The sequence below is a fragment of the Leopardus geoffroyi genome, chromosome C3 (assembly GCF_018350155.1).
Source record: "Leopardus geoffroyi isolate Oge1 chromosome C3, O.geoffroyi_Oge1_pat1.0, whole genome shotgun sequence".
NCBI classification, from domain to species: Eukaryota; Metazoa; Chordata; class Mammalia; order Carnivora; family Felidae; genus Leopardus; species Leopardus geoffroyi.
In genome coordinates, this window is record NC_059338.1 from 53,732,546 (window position 1) to 53,753,529 (window position 20,984).

The following is a 20,984-nucleotide window of genomic DNA, read 5'->3' on the forward strand; positions in this document are numbered from 1 at the left end:
GACAACAACCTTTTTAGATGATTACCTAGGTGCACTTTGGCAAATATGACATTTCGGAGAGGAACCCTGCATTGTGCACTGAGAGTGATCCCACATACAGCTCCATGTTGAACTCATGCTCCCTGCTGAGGCTGTGGTCAGGAATGGCCTGCAACTGCATCTCACTGACCCCAGGACCCTCCCCTCTGCACCTCCTCAAACTCTGCTTTCTGTCCTCAAATTCCCTTCTATTCCTGTGTGATTCAAGTTTCCCCCACTCCTTCACTGGTGCTTCCATTATGGTGACCACAAGGCCTGTGTCATATAATGCATGTGCCCCATTTCACACAGGACACCTGAGGCACCTACACTTAGGGGTGCATCTCATCCTTCACAGAACTCAAAACATTGTGTCCGTAAAATATGCACCAGTACGCCCGATACATCTGTCTTTGTGTAAAATCCTCTTTCTTTTTGACAAGAGAAACCTACAGCTGACTTCATTACAGGGAAATGACACAGTCCATTGCACATACGTCCTGAGAAACTTGAATATGTTACAAAGTCCTCAGGCAGTTTTGCAGTTGAATTGCTAAGCCCTAATAACCATCTCTACATTTTTCCCACAAAGTGTTTCACGAAGAAGATGAATATGCTTTACAAATCCCTCATCCAGTTCAGGTTATCTTACCAAACGGAGGAGGTGTGTGTGTGGGGGGGGGGGGGGGGTTCATAGCCCATGACTGGTGATGAAGGACTGTCTATGGGGTTAGGGTTAGGGGGTAGGGTTAGGGGTTAGGGTTAGCGATTAGGGGTTAGGGTTGGGGTGACAGGGTTAGGGTAGGGCTTACGGGTTAAGGTTAGGGTCAGGGTTAGCATCAGGGTTAGGGTCACAGTCAGGGTCAGTGTCAGGGTCAGGGGATAGGGTTTAGGGTTTAAAGTTTAGGATTTAGGGTTTGGGTTTAGGGGTTATGTTTTTCGGGTTAGAGGTTAGGAGTTAGGGTTAGGCTCAGGGTCAGTGTTTCTTTTAGGTTTAGGGTTTGGGGGTTATGGTTTAGGGGTTATGGTTTAGGGGTTCAGGTTTGGGTTTAGTTTAGGGTTTAGGGTTTAGGTTTGTGTTCATGGTTCGGGTTTGGATTATGATTTGGGATTCAGGGTTCTGGGTTACGGTGTAGGGTTTAGGTTTAGGATTATGGTTGGTGTTGTGGTTGGGGTTATGGTAGTGTTAGTGCTATGGTTTGGTTTAGAGTTAGGACTTAGGTTAGGGTTAGGGTTATGGTTAGAGTTGGGTTTAGGGTTAGAGTTTTGTTCCAGGAGTCACCAGTCGCTGATCCCAGAGCAGTGCAGTTGTCTTCCTATAGAGATAACTTGAGGGTACAAGGGAGGTTGCTGGTTAGCATTAGTCTTTGGTTTCCAAGGTCATACAACTGTAAATGTCACTGATCGTGGAGGGCTCTGTAATTTTTTCGGGCAGCTGCAGCCGGGCCTTGGAAACGACATGGTGATATTCCAGGTTCTATGCTAGTGATCCTGCACCACTTCTGGATCCCAGGCGCGTGGTGTTGTCAGACTTTGTTATTGGGTCTACATGAGGAGAGACCCCTAGCTAGCCTTATGGTTCGGTCCAAGGACGTTGCCTGGCCTGAAGCAACTCCAGTCTCGTGATCTCCCTCTAGGGGTGAAGTGAGGTCCCATGCGAAGGTGTGGTTCAAGTTAGGGTTAGGGTTCGAGATATGGTAGGTTTCTGTTGAGGGTCCTTGTTAAATTTAGGGTTAGGTTTAGGGTTTGTCCCCAGGACGTTCCAGGGGTGAACACACAGTAGTGCAGTTGTCTTCCCGAAAGACTGAGTTGAGGGCACAAGGGAGGGTGCTGGTTAGGAATTGTCTTTGGGTTCCAAGGCCTGACAAATGTATGGGTCACCCTTCCAGTAGGCCTCGGGATCCGTTCCTGCAGCTGCAGTCATGCTTTGGAAATGACACAGTGATGTTCCAGGTTCCATGCCAAGTATTTCTGCACTGAGTCTCCAACCTGTGTGTGTGCTGTTGTCAGACTTTGGAATTGGGTCCCCATGGGGAGAGAACCTTAGCTAGGGTGAGAGATCAGTCCAGGGTCGTCACCAGGGCCGAAGCAACTCCAGTTTCATAATTTCTCTCGAGGGCTGAATTGAGGGCCCATGCGAGGGTGCAGGTCAAGTCTAGGGTTAGGGTTAGAGATAGGGTTAGGTGGAGGTTTCAGGATATGGTTAGGGTTACAGTCAGGGTTAGGGTTAGGTCCCAGGAGGCTGCACGCACTGAACCCACAGCAAAGCAGATTTCTCCACGAAAGGCTGAGTGGAGTTCACAAGGGAGGGTCCCAGTCTGGAGTAGTCTTTGGGTTCCAAGTCCAGATAAATGTGTGGGCCACCCTTCGCGTAGTCCTCAGGAATCTTCTCGTGCAGCTGCAGTCGCGCTTTGGAAATGATAGGGTGATGTTCCTGGTTCCATGCCGAGAATTTCTCCATTGATTCTCCAGCCTGTGTGCGTGCTTTTGTCAGACTTTAGAATTGGGTCCCCATGGGGAGAGAACTTTAACTAGGGTTAGAGCTTCTTCCAGGGAAGTCGTCATGGCCAAAGCAACTCCAGGGTTTTGATTTCCATGAAAGGCTGAAGTGAGGGCACATGCCCGGCTGTGGTCTGGTGTAGACTTAGTGAGATAGATAGGTTAGGTGTCGATTGAGGGTTATAGTTTAGGGTTATGATTAGGGTTAGGTCCCAGGAGCTTCCAGGCCCTGACCCCATAGCAGAGCAGTTGTCTCCCCAAAGGGCTCACTCTAGTTCACAAGGGAGGGTGCCAGAGAAGATTAGACTTTGGGTTGCAAGGCCAGACAAATATATGGGCCACCCTTTGGATAGGCCCCAGGATTCCTCTCGTGCAGCTACAGTCGTGCTTTGGAAATGACATGGTGATGTTCCAGCTTCCATGCCGAGTATTTCTGCACCGATTCTCGACCCCATGTGCGTGCTGTTGTCACACTTTGGTTTGGGTCCCCATGGGGGGAGAGCCTTAGCCAGGGTTGGGATTCGGTCCAGGGATATCGCCTGGGCCAAAGTGACAACAGTGTTGTGAATTCCATACAGGGCTGAAGTAAGGGCACATGCGTGACTTAGTGAGATAGATAGGGTTACGTGTAGGTTGAGGGTGGTGGTCAGGATTAGTCTTTGGGTTCAAAGACCAGACAAATGTATGGGCCACTCTTCCACTAGGCCTCAGGAATCCTCTCCTGCAGCTGCAGTTGTGCTTTGGAAATGACATGGTGATGTTCTAGATTCTATGTCGTGTATATCTGCACCGATTCTCGGACCTGAGTGTGTATGCTGTTGTCAGACTTTTGTATCGGATACCGATTGGGAGAGAGCCTTATCTAGGGTTAGGGTTCAGTCCAGGGAAGTCAGCAGGGCCGAAGCGACACCAGTGTTATGAATTCCATGGAGGCCTGAAGTGAGGGTACATGTGGGGCTGTGGGTGTTGTGTAGACTTAGTGAGATAGATAGGGTTACATGTACGTTGAGGGCTATGGTTATGGTTAGGGTTATGGTTACGTTTAGGGTTAGGTCCCAGGAGGCTCCAGACGCTGACCCCACAGCCAAGCAGTTGTCTCCAAAAAGGGCTGAGTGGAGTACAAAAGGAGGGTGTTGGTCAGGAATAGTGTTTGGGTTCCAAGCCCAGACAAATGTGTGGGCCACCCTTCAGGTAGCCCTCAGGAATCCTACCGTGCACCTGCAGTCGCGGTTGGAAATGACATGGTGATGTTCCAGGTTCCATGCCGAATATCTCTGCACCTACTCTCCAACATGTGTGCATGCTGTTGTCAGACTTTGGAATTGGGTCTCCAAGGTGACAGAGCCTTAACTAAGGTTAAGGTTCCATCCGGGGACCTTGCCACAGTTGCAGCGACTCCAGTTTCGTGATCTCCCTCGAGGTCTGAATTGAGGGCCCATGAGAGGGTGCAGGTCATATATAGGGTTTGGTTTAGAGATACAGTTATGTGTACATTGCGGGTTAGGGTTAGGGTTACAGTTAGGGTTAGGGTTAGGTCCCAGAGGCTCCAGGCACTGACTCACAACAGTGCAGTTGTCTCCCCAAAGGGCTGAGTGGAGTACACAGTGAAGGTGCTGGTAAGGATTAGTATTGGGTTATAAAGCAAGACAAATGTATGGGTAAGCCTTCTTGTCGGCCACAGGAATCCTCTCGTGCAGCTGCAGTCGCATTTGGAAATGACATGGTGATGTTCCATGTTCCAAGCCAAGATTTTCTGTATCGATTCTCCAACCCGTGTGCTTCTTGTTGTCACACTGTGAAATTGGTTCCCTGTGGGCAGATACCCTTAGCTAGGGTTAGGGTTCGGTCCAGGGAAGTGGCAGGGCTGAAGCAACACCAGTGTTGTGAATTCCATGGAGGGCTGAAGTGAGGACACATGCGCGGCTGTGGGTCTGGTGTAGACTTAATGAGATAGATAGGGTTAGGTGTAGGTTGAGGGTTATACGTTAGGGTTATGGTTAGGGTTAAGGTTAGGTCCAAGGAGATTCCAGGCCTTGACCCCACCTCTGAGCAGTGGTCTCCCCAAAGGGCTGAGTGGAGTACACATGGTAGGGTGCTGGTCAGGATTAGTCTTTGGGTTCCAAACCCAACAAATATATGGGCCACCCTTCGTTTAGGCCTCAGAATCCTCTAGTGCAGCTGCAGTCGCACTTTGCAAATGACATGGTGATGTTCCAGGTCCCCTGCCAAGTATTTTTTTACCAATTCTTGAACCCGTGTGTGTGCCATTATCACACTTTTGAATTGGGTCTCCATGCGGAGAGACCCTTAGCTAAGGTTAGGGATCAATCCAGAGAAGTCGCCAGGGTCGAAGCAACACCAGTGTTGTGAATTCCATGAAGAGCTGAAGTGAGGGCACATGCGTGACTTAGTGAGATAGATAGGGTTCGTGTAGGTTGAGGGTTATGGTTAGGGTTACAGTTAGCGTTAGGGTTAGGTCCCAGGAGGCTCCAGGCACTGACCCCACAGAAGAGCATTTGTCTTCACGAAGGGCTGAGTGGAGTACACAAGTGAGGGTGCTGGTCAGGAGTAATTTACATTCACACACACGCTCACCCCACAACCTCTTTATACCTTCATCAGTTGATGGATACTTGGACTTACCCATAATTTGGCTACTGGTGACAATGCTGGTATAAATATCTGGTGCAGGCAATTTTACTACTAGGTGTTGACCCAAAGGGTACCAAACTACACTCTCGGTTTTAAAGTTTATTTTGCCTGATATAAGTATTGCTGCTGGCTTTCTTTTGACATTACTGGCATGAAAAATGTTTTTTCATTCCCTCAGTTAAAATCTGCAGGTGACTTAAGTCCAAATAAGGCTTTGTAGGTAGAATCTTGATAGGCCTTGTTTTTTGTTTTTTTTTTTCTTTTTTCTTTTTTTTTTTTTTTTTGGGGGGGGTCCATTCTGACACCTTATCCAATGTCTTTTGATTGGAGCATTTAGTCGATTTACATTCAGAGTAAATATTGATAGGCATATATTTAGTGCCATTCTACTAGTTTTTTGCCATTGTTTCTTGATGTTTTCTCTGATCCTTTCTTGTCTGTAACCCTTTTGGTCTTTCATTTCCACTCCAAGAGTCTGATTTAAATATTATTTTCTTTTGACTGGTAATACATTCTTTACTTTTTAAAAATATTTCTTCTTTTTTAAAATTTAAGCCCAAGTTAGTTACCTTATAGTGGAATACAGTTTCAGGATTAGGGTTTAGTGATCCGTCAATTACAATGTATATCCAATACTCATCCCGATTGCCCTCCCCAATTCCCATCACCCATTTAGCCCATACCCCTATTCAGTAATCCTCAAGGAACCCTGAGCTTCTTCCCTCTACTTAACAGTCTCTTATTGTTTGACTCCCTCTCTGTTTGTATCTTATTTTTGCTTTCATTTCACTATGTTCATCAGTGTTATTAAATTCCACAGATGAGAGAAATCATAGGATGTGTGTCTTTATCTGACATATTTGGCTTAGCATAATAAAGTCTGGTTCCATCCACTTTGTTGCAAATAGCAAGATTTCACTCCTTTTGATCGCCAAGTAATATTCCATTGCATGAATATACCACATCTTTTTTATCCATTCAACTGTCAATGGTCATTTGGGCTCTTTGCATAATTTAGCTATTGTTGATAATGCCACTATAAACATTGGAGTGCATGTGTCATTTTGAGTCAGAGTTAGTGTATCCTTTGGATAAATACCTAGTTGTGCAATTGCTGGGGCCTAGTGTAGTTCTATTTTTGGTTTTTGTAACGAATCTCCATACTATTTTCCAGAGTAGCTACACCACTTTGCATTCTCACCAGCATTGCAAAAGCGTTCTCTTTCTCTGCATCCTTGCCAACATCCGCCGTTTCCTGAGATGTTAAATTTAGCCATTCTGATACGTGTGAGGGGATATGTCATTATGGTTTTGATTTGTATTTCACTTATGATGAGTGAGGTTGAGCATCTTTTCATGTGTGACCAATCTGGATGTCATCTTTCTTAAAGTGTCTCTTCATGTTTTTTGCCCATTTCTTCACTGGATTATTTGGTTTTTGGATGTTGAGTGTGATAATTTTTTATAGATTTTGGATACTAACCTTTATCTGATATGTCACCTGCAAATATCTTCTCCCATTCCATTCAGTTGCCTTTTAGTTTTGCTGATTGTGTCCTCTGATGTGCAGAAGCTTTTTATCTTGAGGTCCCAATAGTTCATTTTGGTTTTTATTGTCCTTGCTTCTGTAACATAACAAGCAAGAAGAAGCTGCAGTCAGGATCAAAGAGGTAGGTTGCCTTTTCTCTCCTCTAGGATTTAGATGGTTTCCTGTCTTACATTTAGATCTTTCATCCATTTTGAGGTGTGTGTGGTTTAAGAACATAGTCCAGGTTCATACTTCTCACTGTCCAGTTTTCCCAGTACCATTTGCTGAAGAGACACTTTTTTTCCTTTGGATATTCTTTCCTGCTTTGTCAAAGATTACTCAGCCATATATTTGAGGATCCATTTCTGCATTCCCCATTCTGTTCCTTTGATCTATGTGTCCGTTTTTGTGCCGTACCATACTGTCTTGATGATTGAGGCTTTCTAATGCAGGATAAAGTCCAGAATTGTAATGTCTCCATCTTTGTTTTCCTTTTTCAACATTACTTTGGCTCTTTGAGGTCTTTTCTGGTTCCATACAAGTTTTAAGATTGTTGGTTCTAGCTCCGTGAAGAATGCTGGTGTTATTTTGATAGGAATTGCATTGAATGTGTCCATTGCTTTGGGTAGTATTGACATTTTAACAATATTTGTTCTTCTAATCCATGAGCATGGGATGTTTTTTTCATTTCTTTGTGTCTTCTTCAACTTCTTTTATAGACGTTGTATGGTTCTTTTAATTTTTTTTAATGTTGATTTATTTTTGAGAGAGAGAGAGTGAGCGAGCAAGCAAGAGTGCAGGAGCAGGGGAGGGGCAGAGAGAGAGAGGGAGACACAGATGCTAAGGCAGGCTCCAGACTCCAAGCTGTCAGCAGAGAGCCCATCGTGGGACTCCATCCCACAAATGCAGGATCATTTCCTGAACCGAAGTCGGCACTTAACCGACCGAGCCACCCAGGCACCCCTCTATTGTTTTAAGTGTACTGATCTTTTACCTCTTTCGTTAGATTTATCCCTGGGTATTTTATGGTTTTCAGAGCAGTTTAAATGAGATCAATTCCTTGATTTCTCTTTCTTCTGATTCATTATTGGTGTATAAAAATGCAATCAATTTCTGTATATTGATTTTACATTCTGAGAGTTTCCTGAATTGCTGTATCAGTCCTAGAAGTTTTTTGGTGGAGTCTTTTGGATTTTCCACGGAGAGTATCATGTCTGTGAGCAGGAAAAGTTTGAGTCCTCCTTGCCAACTTGGACACCTTGTATTTCTTTCTTTTTTTTTTTTTTTTTTTTTTTGTCTGATTGTTGAGGCTAGGACTTCCAACAGAATGGTGAATAACAGTGCTGAGAGTGGACATCCCTGTCGTTTTCCTGACCTTAGGGGGAAAGTTCTCAGTTTTTCACCATTGAAGATATTAGCTGTGGAAGATGATATTAGCTGTTTCATATCTGGACATTCTCATGTTGAGGCATGATACTCCTATCCCTCCTTTCATGAGGTTTTGGTTTTTTTTTTTTTTTTTTTTCATCAAGAAAGGATGGTGCTAGATTTTGTCAAATGTTTTTCAGCATCTATTGAGAGGAACCTGTGGTTGTTATCCTTTCTTTTATCAATGTGATGTATCACATCAGTTGATTTGCAGATATTGAATCAGTTGTGCATCCCAGGAATAAATTCCACCTCATTGTGCTGAATTCTTTTTTATGTATTGTTGGATCTGGTTTGCTACTCTTTGTTGAGAATTTTTGCATCCAGGGTCATCAGGGAAATTGGTGTGTAGTTTTCCTTTTTAGTGGGGTTTTGTCCAGTTTGGACTCAAGGCCATGCTGGCCTCATAGAATGAGTTTGGAAGTGTTCCTTTCATTTCTCTGGCCATGATCTTATCTTGTTTTTTCATTTGGGATGCCTTCCTCTTGTCTTGGCATTTTAGCTGAGTATTTGTTTCTCTGTGTTATCAAAGCTCATTATGTTACCTGCCTGTGAGATGAATTGCTTTATGAAGAGGAGATCATCTAGTGTCCAGGGCCTGGCACATCAGGGATTGTCTTTGGTGTGTGTTGCATGCACTGTTTTGTGTTCTGGCTGCACTATCCTTCAGGCCAGTTGTATGGGCAATGTATGGTCCTTGGCTAGAATGTGGTGATACTTGTCTAGGTCTGCTCTGATCTGCTGCTTTTTTTTTTTTTTTTAATTTTTTTTTCAACGTTTATTTATTTTTGGGACAGAGAGAGACAGAGCATGAACGGGGGAGGGGCAGAGAGAGAAGGAGACACAGAATCGGAAACAGGTTCCAGGCCCTGAGCCATCAGCCCAGAGCCCGACGCGGGGCTCGAACTCCCAGACCGCGAGATCGCGACCTGGCTGAAGTCGGACGCTTAACCGACTGCGCCACCCAGGCGCCCCCTGATCTGCTTCTTAATGAGACTTGAAATGACTGCCACTCGAAGTGAAGTCCTGCATAACTGTCTGGTCAAGAGAGGTGGTGTGGTCATGAGCTTCCACTGGTCTTCTGGGGAATGGGCCAGCTCCATTGGGACTGAGGCAAGCTTGAATGACCTAGAAGGCCAGTCTCTCCAGAGCACAGGAAGGTGGGGTTGGTGTAAGCACCTTGGACAGACAGTGTGGGAATTGCTTTGTTTCCAGCAGATGGCTCTGTGTTTATGCCGGAGGGGAGGGGGGAAGGGGGAGCAGGGGCAGAGCAGGGAAATGGCACCACGCAGCTCCTCTGTCTTAGCTCTTTGTCCCCTCATTGTGAACACTGCTTCTCAGGGATGCTCTCCACGATGAGTACATAATCTCCCCACTGTGTGCAACAGGCGTTGTACAGATCACTGTTTCCATGCCATCTGCCTGCAAGTTGTTTGCTGCCTTCTCCTCAGGAGTAGGCCAGTGCCCTCGGGGCTGTATCCCAGCAAGCCTGCTAACCTTTAAAACCTCACAATCTTGGGGTGCCTGGATGGCTTGGTTAAGTGTCTGACTCTTGATCCTGGATCAGATCATGACCTCATGGTTGTGGGATTCTCTCTTTCCCTCTCTCCTGCCCCTCCCTTGCATGTACTCTCTTTCTCTCGCACTAAAAATAAATAAACTTAAAAAAAAACTTAGTGGCACGGAATACCTTATTTAGGCAAGACTGCCTCTGAGGGGAATGGCAGGGATTTATCAGTTAAATTTCCAGCACTGACTACGAAATTCTTTGCTGACTGGTTAAAGGTTACATTCCTGCAGGAATGAAATTAGGTTTAGTGACATGGGGTCTTAACATAAGTAACATTGGGCCTGTGATTTTTCTTAACATTCCAAACCCAAATTTTTACACATACATTTTTTTATTAAATGTATAGCCCCAAATAATATTTTAGCCATCTACTGCCGGCCCAATGATCATGTCCTGTGAAACTGTGGCCATGTCCCAATCATAGGTGAAGATCAACTCTGTGGCTCTAAGTCTTTGTGGCTCTAAGTTACATTATCTATGTTACTAAGATCTTCATTAGTCTAGGTTACCGCTGGTCTTTTGAAGTCTTTGACCCAGGGACCCGCAGCCAGGTTGCTGAGCCATCACTTAGGCACAGAAGCACTCTTTCCAAGTCACTTCTTCCTAAAGCATTGTCTTTCCCTCTTGTAATTCTGGGTCTTACCCTTTGGCAAGTCACATATCCTCATGCAAACATGTCAGAATGGACCAGAGAAAGCTGCTTGCCTGTGACTCCCCACTCATGGTCACATCTCTTCCTTCTGAAACCCCTTGAACTCCCTATCATTATTCAAGTCTTTGAATATCTCTTTGATTTGGAAATATATGATTCTCTTGTATTCCTGCCAAAAATATGCGTGAAAATATTAAAGCAAGGATTCTTTACAATAAGTGAGCTAGTCACAATGATTCATCTGGCCGTGTGTATATTTTTATTTTTGACAATGTTCAGGCATGATGTGAAGTACATCCTGTAAAATCTGAGTATCATTCATTATCTAGGATAACCACCTTTATGGAAAGCCATTCAATGACATGTTCGTTCAAGATCAGAAAAACACTTAATTTACATACCACATAATACAGTGGTATATACATACATTATTATCTTAAAATATGTAAAGTAGGTGTTTCTATGAAGTGTTTATCATGCATTCAGTTTTCTGTACCATGAATGCTATTGTTTAAATTAAACGATAGTAAGAACAATAAGAATAGGTACATGGCCATCACTAGTAACTAATACTAGAACTAGTTATATAATATTATGTGTTGAAAAATAAAACCATGATTACTAATGTTTTCATTCATGATGGGCTTCTAGTTACCAATAAAAAACTGGGAAGATAGTACTGAGTCTCCACATACATCAGACTGTTTTCTGACCATTGATGTCATATGAATTGGTACATTATCACAATCAATATCCCAAAGAGATATGGTAGTATTAACTAAAATTTATATGTTTACTTAGATTTCTTTGGTTTTAACCTCTCCTGTTCCAGACTCATCCCAGCTGGCATTATTACATTTAGTCATCCTGTCTCCTTAGGCTCCACCTGGTCACAACCATTTTTAGATTTTCCATATTTTTCATAATCTGCAAAGTTTTGAGGGTACGTTTGTAGAATGTATTTTGCAGAATGATCCTTGGTTAGGATATGTCTAACGTTTGTTCATATGCTTAGGCCAGAGTTCATGTGTTTTGGAGCAGAAGATCCAGAGGCATAATGCCATCCATAATTATCACTTCACATAAAGAATGTTTACTCTGAAGATGGGGGTCTTTTGTGGTTCCATACAAATTTTAGGACTGTTCTAGTTCTGTGAAAAATGCTGTTGGGTGTTTTGATGGAGATTGCATTAACTGTGTTAATTGCTTTGGGAAGTATAGACATTTTCACAATATTTGTACTTCCGATTCATGAGCATGGAATGTCCTTCCATTTCTTTGTGTCATCTTGAATTTCTTTCATCACTGTTCTACAGTTTTCAGAGTATAGGTCACTCACCACTTTGGTTAGATTTACTCATAGATATCTTATTTGGTGTGCAACTGTAAATGGAACTCTTTTCTTAATTTCTCTTTCTACTGCTTCATGATTGTTGTCTAGAAATGCAACAGATTTCTGTACAATGATGTTGTATCCTGTGATATTGCTGAATTTATCAGTTCTAGCAGTTATTCAGTGGACTCTTTAGGGTTTTCTGTATATAGTGTCATGTAATCTGCAAAGTGTGAAAGTTTCACTTCTTCCAGATCTGTTTTTTTTTGTGTGTGATTGCTGTGGCTTGGACTTCCAGCACTATGTTTATGAAGTGTGGTGAGAGTAAACATCCTTGTCTTCTTCCTGACCTTAGAGGAAAAGCTCTCAGATTTTCCCCACTAAGGATGATGTTAACTGCGGGGTTTTCATAGATAACTTTTATTACATTGCTGTATGTTCCCTGTAAACCTACTTTAGGGGGTTATAATCATGAATGGATGTTGTACTTTGTCAAATGCTTTTCTCTGCATGTATTGATATGACCGTATTTTTTTTTGAAACATTTATTCATTTTTGAAAGACAGAGACAGAATGTGAGTGGGGTAGGGGCAGAGAGAGAGGGAGACACAGAATTTGAAGCAGGCTCCAGGCTCTGAGCTGTCAGCAGAGAGCCCAACACAGGGCTTGAATCATGAACCACACGGTCATGACTTGAACCAATGTCAGACGCTTCAAGGAATGAGCCACCCAGGAGCCCTGATCATATGATTCTTATCCTTTCTCCCAATGACGTAATGAATCACAGTGATTGATTTGCAAATATGGAACCACCTTGCAGCTTGGGAACAAAGCCACTTAATTGTGGTGAATGATTTTTTAAAGGTATTTTTGAACTTGGTTGGTAGTATTTGAGAATTTTTGCATCCATGTTCATCAAGGATATTGGCCTGGAGTTCTCTTTTCTAGTGGACTCTTTATCAGGTTTTGGTATCAGGGTAATGCTGGCCTCATAGAATGAATTTGGAAGTTTTCCATCCTTTTTTATATTTTGGAATAGCTTAAGATGAGGTCTTAACCATGTTTTAACTGTTTGGTGGAATTCACCTGTGAAGTCACCTGCTCCTCTACTTTTGATTGTTGAGAGTTTTTTTGATTACTGACTCAATTTGTTTGCTGGCTATTGTTCATGTTTTCTATTTCTTTCTGTTTCAGTTTATGTAACTTATATGTTTCTAGGAATTTATCTGTTTCTTGTAAATTGTCCAAATTTTTGACTTACAAGTTTTCATAATATTATGATTTTTTGTATTTCTGAGGTGTTGGCTGTGATTTCTCCTCTCTCATTTGTGATTTTACTTTTTTTTTTATTTTTTTAACGTTTATTTATTTTTGAGATAGAGACAGAGCATGAATGGGGGAGGGTCAGAGAAAGGAGGAGACACAGAATATGAAACAGGCTCCAGGCTCTGAGCTGTCAGCACAGAGCCCAATGCAGGGCTTGAACTCACAGGGTGTGAGATCATGACCTGAGCCGAAGCCGGAGGCTCAACCGACTGAGCCACCCAGGTGCCCCTCTCATTTGTGATTTTATTTGAGTCCTCTTTTTTTCCCCTCTGATACATGTATTGCTACCCCGGCTTTCTTTTGACCTTCATTTGTGTGATGTTTCTCAACATCCTCTCATTTTCATTCTGTAAGTGTCTTGAGGTCTAAAATGGGTCACTTGCAGACAGCATATAAATCTGTTTTGTTTTTTCATCCATTTTTACACTCTATGTCTTTTTATTGGAGCATTCATTCCATTTACATTCAAATTATTGATTTGTATGTATTGCCATTTTATTACCTGTTTTGTTGTGGTTTCTAATGATTTTCTCAACCCTTTCTTGTCTTTCTCTCTTTCATGTTTTGTTGATCTACTTTAGTGATTTGATTTCTTTCTCCTTGTTCTTTGCATATTTATGAGTGGTTTTTGATGTATGGTGACCATTAGGTTTTTACATAATTTCTTTGCTTTTAGCTGTTTGTATTAAGTTGATGGTCATTTACCTCTGAACCCATTATTTTCTCCTCCCTATGTTTTGGTACATACAATATTTTGTATCCATTTTTGTGAGTTCCTCAACTGATGTTTTACAGAAGTATTCATTTTTACTGGATTTGTGTTTCCTACCTCTCTACTGTCACTTTGGGTCTCTCCTTTCCACTCAGAGTCCCTCTTAACATTTCTTGCAGGATTGATTTAGTGATACAAACTCCTTTAGTTTTTGTTTGGGAAACTCTGTCTCCTATTCTGAATGATAGCCTTGCTGGATAGAATATTCTTGGCTGCTGATTTTTCCATTCAGCACTTTGAACATGTCATGTCACTTCCTTCTGGCTTGCCAAGATTCTGTTGACAAATCATAGCTGTCCTTTGGTGGCTGGGAGCTATGCACCAGGGCAACCAGGGGCTCAAGGCTGTGCACAGAGTGCGTCAGTAGCTGGGGGGGGGGGACAGATGAGGGTAGCTGGGGGTGCACAGCTGGGTGCGGTGCAGATGGGCACAGTGTGCAGTGGCAGCTTTGCCTGCAGCTGGCCAGACAAGGTGCCCATGCGGTTTTAACAGTTTGCCCTGAGGCCAGCAGGCTTGGAGTAGGTGAGTCCCCCAGATAACTCTTGGGACTGGCACACAGCTAGCACGTAGGGTAGCAAGCGTCTTTGTAGGTCCACTCCCTGGTAAGTGCCTCTGTGCTTAATCTGGGGGGGGGGGGTGCGGGGAATGGTCCCTGTGAGCTCCCTCATTGTTGGAAAAGTACCCCCACCACTCAGAAGTCAGCATGAACAGATCTGCATCCTGTTGCCTTGGCACTGTGTAAAATGCCATGTTTACATTGCCTCTCTACACAGGCAGGGACCTGTAGGCTACCATTCAGCCTTCTGGATCACCCGGTGCTGGGTCAGCTGACCTCCAAAGCTCCAGGATCCAAACGCAAGGGAATTCAGCCCCTCTGGGTTTTAAAGCCAAAGGTTCTGGGGATTAGTCTTCCCTGTGTGAGCTCCCTGGTGTGAGGGCTCACTTTCTCTGCCCTCTCTGCAGGCAGCCACCCTCCACCTTTCTGACCTTCCTAACCTTTCAGGTACAGCTTCTATCTAGTTGTGGAGTTTGTTCTGCCACTCTTTGGATCACTCTGTGGTTATGGACTTGGATGTGGATGTTATGTAGTTGAAAACATGGGACAGGGTGAGCTCAGCGTCCTCTTACTCTAATATTATTAATTTTTTAAATGTCTTCATCTTTCGGATTGTTGAGACATGGTCAGACACTCTCCCATCACGCATGCACTTCAGGATTAGAAAGGAACTTTCCCACATTTGCTTCTGTATTTTATGTTTTGAAACTCTCTTTAATGAAGTATAATTTACATATAACAAATAGCCTTCAAGTTAAAGGGTATAATTTGATGAGACTTGATCTCATGGGTACAGCACCATGAAGTCATATGGTTTCTCTCTAAACCTTAAATCATGATCCCTTTGTGTCTAGCGCTAATGTTGCTTTTGAAGTAAGGACTACATTTTTTTTTTACGTTTTCAGATATTGCCCAGGTGTCTGAATGACTGCACTGGGGTACCTAACTTCTTTTCTGATAGACTATATTCCCGTAAGTATTGCAGTCAGTGTACCTTTGGACTTTATCCTGTGCTGTATCTTTCAGTCTGTTCACTTAATTTTCTTTCAGTACTTTAATGTTGAGGAATTCATAATTGGATTGATTCTCACTAAATGGTATGAGCTGCAGTTCCAACCATGACAGAAAGCATGGGCTTCCTGTGTTAGGTACTCAAGAGCAAGGCAGATATCCCGGGCACTTGAGCTGAGAATGTCACTTTTTGCCAGCCCTCTTCCCTACCCTTGGAGACAAGAGTCTCCTTTTGGTCACACAGAAATGTAGGTGAAGTCAGCAGAGAAAGGTCCCTTCTCTTCCCTTCCCTTTGTCTCTCAGACTCCCTGCCACGACCTTCTGCCTGTCCCTTTCTCTGACTCAATCCCCCAGGTCCCCTGCTCCAATCCAGCCACGATCAGGGTGTCCTCCAGCTGCTGGCCTCTACCCTGTCCATCCCTCAGTGAGGAAACTGCGGGAGGATTATGTAGTTCACAGGTCTGATCCAGAAATCTCTGCTCCTCAGAGCCCTCCCACACATGGTGCTGTCTGTGGAGACCTGGCATCCTGGGTTAGGGTCTGACTCCACTGTGGCCTCCTCACTCCTCTCCCACAGTCACTGCTGGTCCCTCATCCTTCCCCACTATTAGAACTCCGCCATTTCCCAGGGACAGATACCTGTCTCTCTGACCCCGAGGCACCAGGGAGTCAGTGAATATTTCTAAGATGAATGAGCATAAGTACCCCATCAGTCTAGATGTAGGAAGTTCCCATCACCAGAGAAAACTCCCTCGGGCTCCCCTGCAGAAAGGGTGATCTTGCTTCTATCCTCCATCACCACCATTTCTGGCACTTTGTTACCTGTGTGTACAGGAACCCCACTGTGTGCACTCAATGGGGAGTGAGAGTAGATGGCCCTAGAAGCAGACGCTGACACAGAGACAAAACGATGAAAGGTAGATTAGGGGACAGTAGGAAGGACAAAGTGGAGGGGACATGATGGGCAGGGAAAGCATTCAGGTAGATCTGACACCTTCTTAAAAATGTATATATAGGGGCGCCTGGGTGGCACAGTCGGTTAAGCATCCGACTTCAGCCAGGTCACGATCTCGCGGTCCGTGAGTTCGAGCCCCGCGTCAGGCTCTGGGCTGATGGCTCGGAGCCTGGAGCCTGTTTCCGATTCTGCGTCTCCCTCTCTCTGCCCCTCCCCCGTTCATGCTCTGTCTCTCTCTATCCCAAAAATAAACGTTGAAAGAAACTTTCATATAAAATGTATATATAATCACCATAGTCTGTCACCGTGCACAGTCCTCTTCAAATTTCAAAAGAGTCGTCCTATAAGGCAAAGAGATTTTGGGTTATTTCCCTCTGATCTTATGTTTTCCTACATGCATTCTATCTTCTGTAGTTTACTGTGGCTGTGGCCTCAGATGAAACTTTAGTGAGTGGCTGCATCTGTGAGATTATGTGTAATAGAAAATGATTGTCTTCAGATCTAGGTCTCTGAATGTACACATTCTCATAATTTTCTTTCATTGTGTGGCAGGGCCCGAATTCTAATAGAAAAACGAGGGACATTGTCTTATTGTTTAAAACAGTGATTCCCACCCTGGGCTGAGTTGTTAACAGTCTTCGTTTAATGAATTCCCGTGACCATCTTTTTTGGAGGATCATTGTGTAGAGATATCTTAATGGAAACTGTGAGAAGCGTGAGGGGACACTTCCCAGAGATTTTGCAGATGCTTTAAGTATGTAATGTCTTCTTTTTAAAATGTTCTTAGAAACAAATATTACCCCTGTTTTCACAGATAACACAGCTGAGGCTCTGTGTAGGTCCCACTGAGAACTGTATTAGGGCCGAGACAGCAGGAACACAGGCAAAGCCTCAGGATATTGTGAGAGAAGTCTGAGGAGATGCAAAGCTGTAGTCAGGGTGACGACAGGGGTCCAGCGGGGGCAGCTTCTGGCCAACCCTGAATTGTAGGTTGACCCACTAAGTGGGCCTGAGTCTGACTCAGGCTGAAGGCCAATGCAGGCACTCAGCTAATCTAGATCCTGTCTCCACTTTTAGTCTCACTGAGGGATATGAACTTGGGCATAGAGCATTTTCATAAGACCAAGTTAAATTCCCCATATCTCCAGGGCTTTTTTCCCCCCACAAATACCCAGAACCTTCAGGAAAATCCAGGGAGACAACAATATTTTTAGATGATTACCTGCGTGCACTTTGGCAACACACTGACATTTTGGAGATGAACGCTGCATTGTGCACTGAGAGCGATCACACGTAGCAGCTCCGTGTGGACCTCACAACTCCCTGCTCAGGCTGTGGCCAGGAATGACCTCCAACTGCATCTCACTGACCCCAACACCCTTCCCTCTGCACCTCCTCAAACTCTGCTTACTGTGCTCAACTTCCCTTCTATTCCTGTATGATTCAAGGTTCCCCCATTTTTGCACTGGATCCTTCACCGGTGTTTCCATTATGGTGATCACAAGGTCTGCGTCATTTAATGCATGTCCCTCTTTCACACAGGACACCTGATGCTCTAAAAGTTAGGGGTGCGCCTCATTTTTTTTTTCAACGTTTATTTATTTTTGGGACAGAGAGAGACAGAGCATGAACGGGGGAGGGGCAGAGAGAGAGGGAGACACAGAATCGGAAACAGGCTCCAGGCTCTGAGCCATCAGCCCAGAGCCCGACGCGGGGCTCGAACTCACGGACCGCGAGATCGTGACCTGGCTGAAGTCGGACGCTTAACTGACTGTGCCACCCAGGCGCCCCATTCATTCTTTACAGAACCCAAAACATTGTGTCTCCAAAATATGCACCAGTGCTGCTGATACGTCTGCTTGTGTGTAAAAAAAAAATCCTCTTTCATTTGACAAGAGAAATGTATAGCTCACCGTATTACAGGGAAATGACACTGCCCATTGTATGTATGTCCTGAGAAACTTGAGATATGCTACAGTGTCCTCAGGCAGGTTGTAGTTGGATTGCCAAGACTCACAACCGTCTCTACATCATTGCCACAAAGTCAATCATGAAGAAGATGAATATACTTTACCAGCCATTCATCCAGTTCAGGTCATCTTAACAAATAGAGTAGGCGGAGGAGGGGGATGTGGCCTATAGCCCATGACTGGTGGTGAAGGGTGGTCCATGGGGTACAGCCTGCAAGGCAATCCTGGGAAAGGACCAGGACTCTTGCATACAAAATAGCCTGTGGAAAAGAAATGAGAGGTATGTTCATAGGACAGAACAGAGCACCAACACCAGCAAAAAGCAGAAACCCAAAGCAGCAGTGCTCATATCCTACTAGCTTCCCCACCACCAGGTTCCAAGAGGGCAGCATCAGCGCCAAAATCTCTACCCATACTTTGGGTTCCACTTACAGCTTTGGGGTGGGAAGAGGATGCGATTGGGGTAAACTAGTGTCCCCACGTGTCTGGAAATGTCGAAACAGCAAGGGCTCTTTTCGTACAAGATTTATAGATTGAATACCAAACTGGCAAAGTAGCATATTCCAGATAGGAAGGCATCTCTGTCCAGGATCCCCCTCCACCACAGAGGCTGCTTATGTGTATGTGAAGAAGTACAGAATGAGAAGGAATGACAATGCCAGTGTCCACACATGGAATCATAGCCCTCGTGGCTCAAAGCTCTGCCTCTAAGCCCCTGCCTGTGCCCAAACTACTGTCCCGACAATGGGGTCTCCTCCTCTCTGGAAGTGCCATCCATGGGCACAGAGACACATGGGGAGATGGGGATCCTGAGGGCCTGTAGAGGACCTGGAAAGCATGCTCTTAGAGAAACAGGTAACCTATACATGTTAGTCGGGTTCGTCTAACTTCTTTTAATTCAGAGGTACTTCTCAGCTTAAGTACAATACATTTTGCAGGTTGTGTCCTCTGGAAAAATGAGGTGAAATTCTAAAAGACAAAATTAACACAAATGCACTTTGATTTCTGGCGTAAGTTTCCATGTTTTAGTGATACCTGTGACACAGGACATGAGAGAACGTGCTCATGTGAACACAAGTGAAGGACACTGTGGGGACTTGCCGCACGGGTAATGTTGGATTTTTTCTCTTCACAACTTAAGTTCCAGTACACGTTTTCCATGACAAATATGCCACCTCTTATAGTTCAGAGTATTTATACCCAGGGCACACCTGAAGGGATTCTGGACAGCGTGTTTACCAAAATGCTAATGGGTATGAGATTTACTTTGTCTAAGACCATTCTAAATGACACATACAAAAACACAAGTTGGAGTGAAGGCAGTTCGCATTTTCAAATTGTAAGGATACCCACAGATTTTTCTGACCACGTTAAAACCCTCGATAGAAGGAAACAGGAGAGGAAGAAACAGCAAGAGCAATGATTCCACATTGAGGAGATCCACAGAGAATGAGCCAAAGTAGGAGACTTCCAAGTGGAGGGTGGTGTCATCCTCCTTGATTTATTCCAGGAACACACTGGAAAAGCCCTGTGGTCCCCACCCTTAGGCACGCTTCGCTGCTCAACTTACCACAAACAGATGCCAGCTGGAAAACAGGGAAGCCTGTAGACTTGGCTTTGGTAAAGGTTTTGCATTTGGGAAAAAAACAAAAACAGCAGGCATACCATACGACACACAAACCAGAGACAATGGCAGGAGAGTGTCTTGTACAGAAAGATGTGGATGTCCATAAAGACAAAACTGAAAATGGCCACAGCATTTACCTTGTGTTTCTCGGCAGTTTTGGTAGAGCCAGTGTCGATGTCACTCTTGGGTGTGACACCTGCTCCTGGACCTGCAAAAAGCCCTAGAAGGGATGGAGGTTTATTCTGACTTGAGTAGACTGTTTGGAGACCAAAAACAAAACAAAAAACCCTCCCCTCATACTTCCGACAACTTAAACTCTTTGCCCCAGTCAGATCCCAAATTACATGCACAGGGTGTCCCACATGCCTCCAGTGATCCCCAAGAAGAACTTGAAGAACCATCCCTTATAACTTGAAGACTCCTAAAAGCCCTGATTCAGATGTATTCATCACTCAGCGAACAACTATGGATGGCTGGGGGCACAACTAGATGGACATACGTTACGTTGTGCCTCATGCCTCACAGATCCCAGCATGTGGACTGTGTACAGGGCATTTCTGCTGAAGCGCTATGTCTGATTTGCTGCATACGGCCCCATTCCTTCTCCACAAGAGATGCCTGTACCCACCCATGATGGGGGAAATGACAAAGATGAGATCCTGGGAAACTTGAGGAATGTGGTAATGGCAACAGACATTCCCCTTGCATCACAATGGTCTGTGGTACCGCCTCTGCACCTTGGCCCAAGACCTAACAGCAACAAAAATGTGTGTTTTACAAGTCAACTCCTAGTGCTCAGATCATCTTACCAAGTGTTGCAGGTGGAGGGGTTCCGGGTGGCCTCAGGGCCACCAGGGTTCAGGAGGTGGACATGCCTCATAGTCCATGGGGGCGGGGCGTCTCCAGGGTAGGGCATGCAGAATCATCCAGTTAACGGAGGAGGTCCCCAGGATCCAGACTGCCCTGCAGAACAGAAGTGACAGCTACATCCATATGCCAGACAAGAGAACCAATACCAAAAGCAGCTGTAACCCAGAGAAGAATGTGTCAGCACCTGCCACCTTCTCTGCCACCAGGATCCAAGAGT

General features: G+C 44.5%; 2 long non-coding RNA genes across 7 annotated transcripts in view; one reads left to right on the top strand and one right to left on the bottom strand.

Moving 5' to 3' along the window:
- Positions 1-20,984, top strand: part of LOC123585072 — a 41,421-nt gene that overhangs the window by 17,799 nt on the left and 2,638 nt on the right. For both annotated transcript variants that reach the window (XR_006705889.1, XR_006705887.1), the window contains exon 2: positions 15,240-15,306. This is a non-coding gene — a long non-coding RNA (uncharacterized LOC123585072). The remainder of the gene's footprint in view (positions 1-15,239; positions 15,307-20,984) is intronic.
- The window catches only part of LOC123585071, an 80,053-nt gene continuing 75,647 nt past the window's right edge, over positions 16,579-20,984 (bottom strand). For 3 of the 5 annotated variants that reach the window (XR_006705884.1, XR_006705882.1, XR_006705886.1), the window contains 2 exons: positions 20,707-20,860; positions 18,352-18,530 (listed from right to left, as the gene is read on the bottom strand). This is a non-coding gene — a long non-coding RNA (uncharacterized LOC123585071). Of the gene's footprint in view, positions 16,642-18,351; positions 18,531-20,034; positions 20,648-20,706; positions 20,977-20,984 lie in introns of those variants that run through there. The other 2 variants (XR_006705883.1, XR_006705885.1) reach the window with 2 other exon arrangements.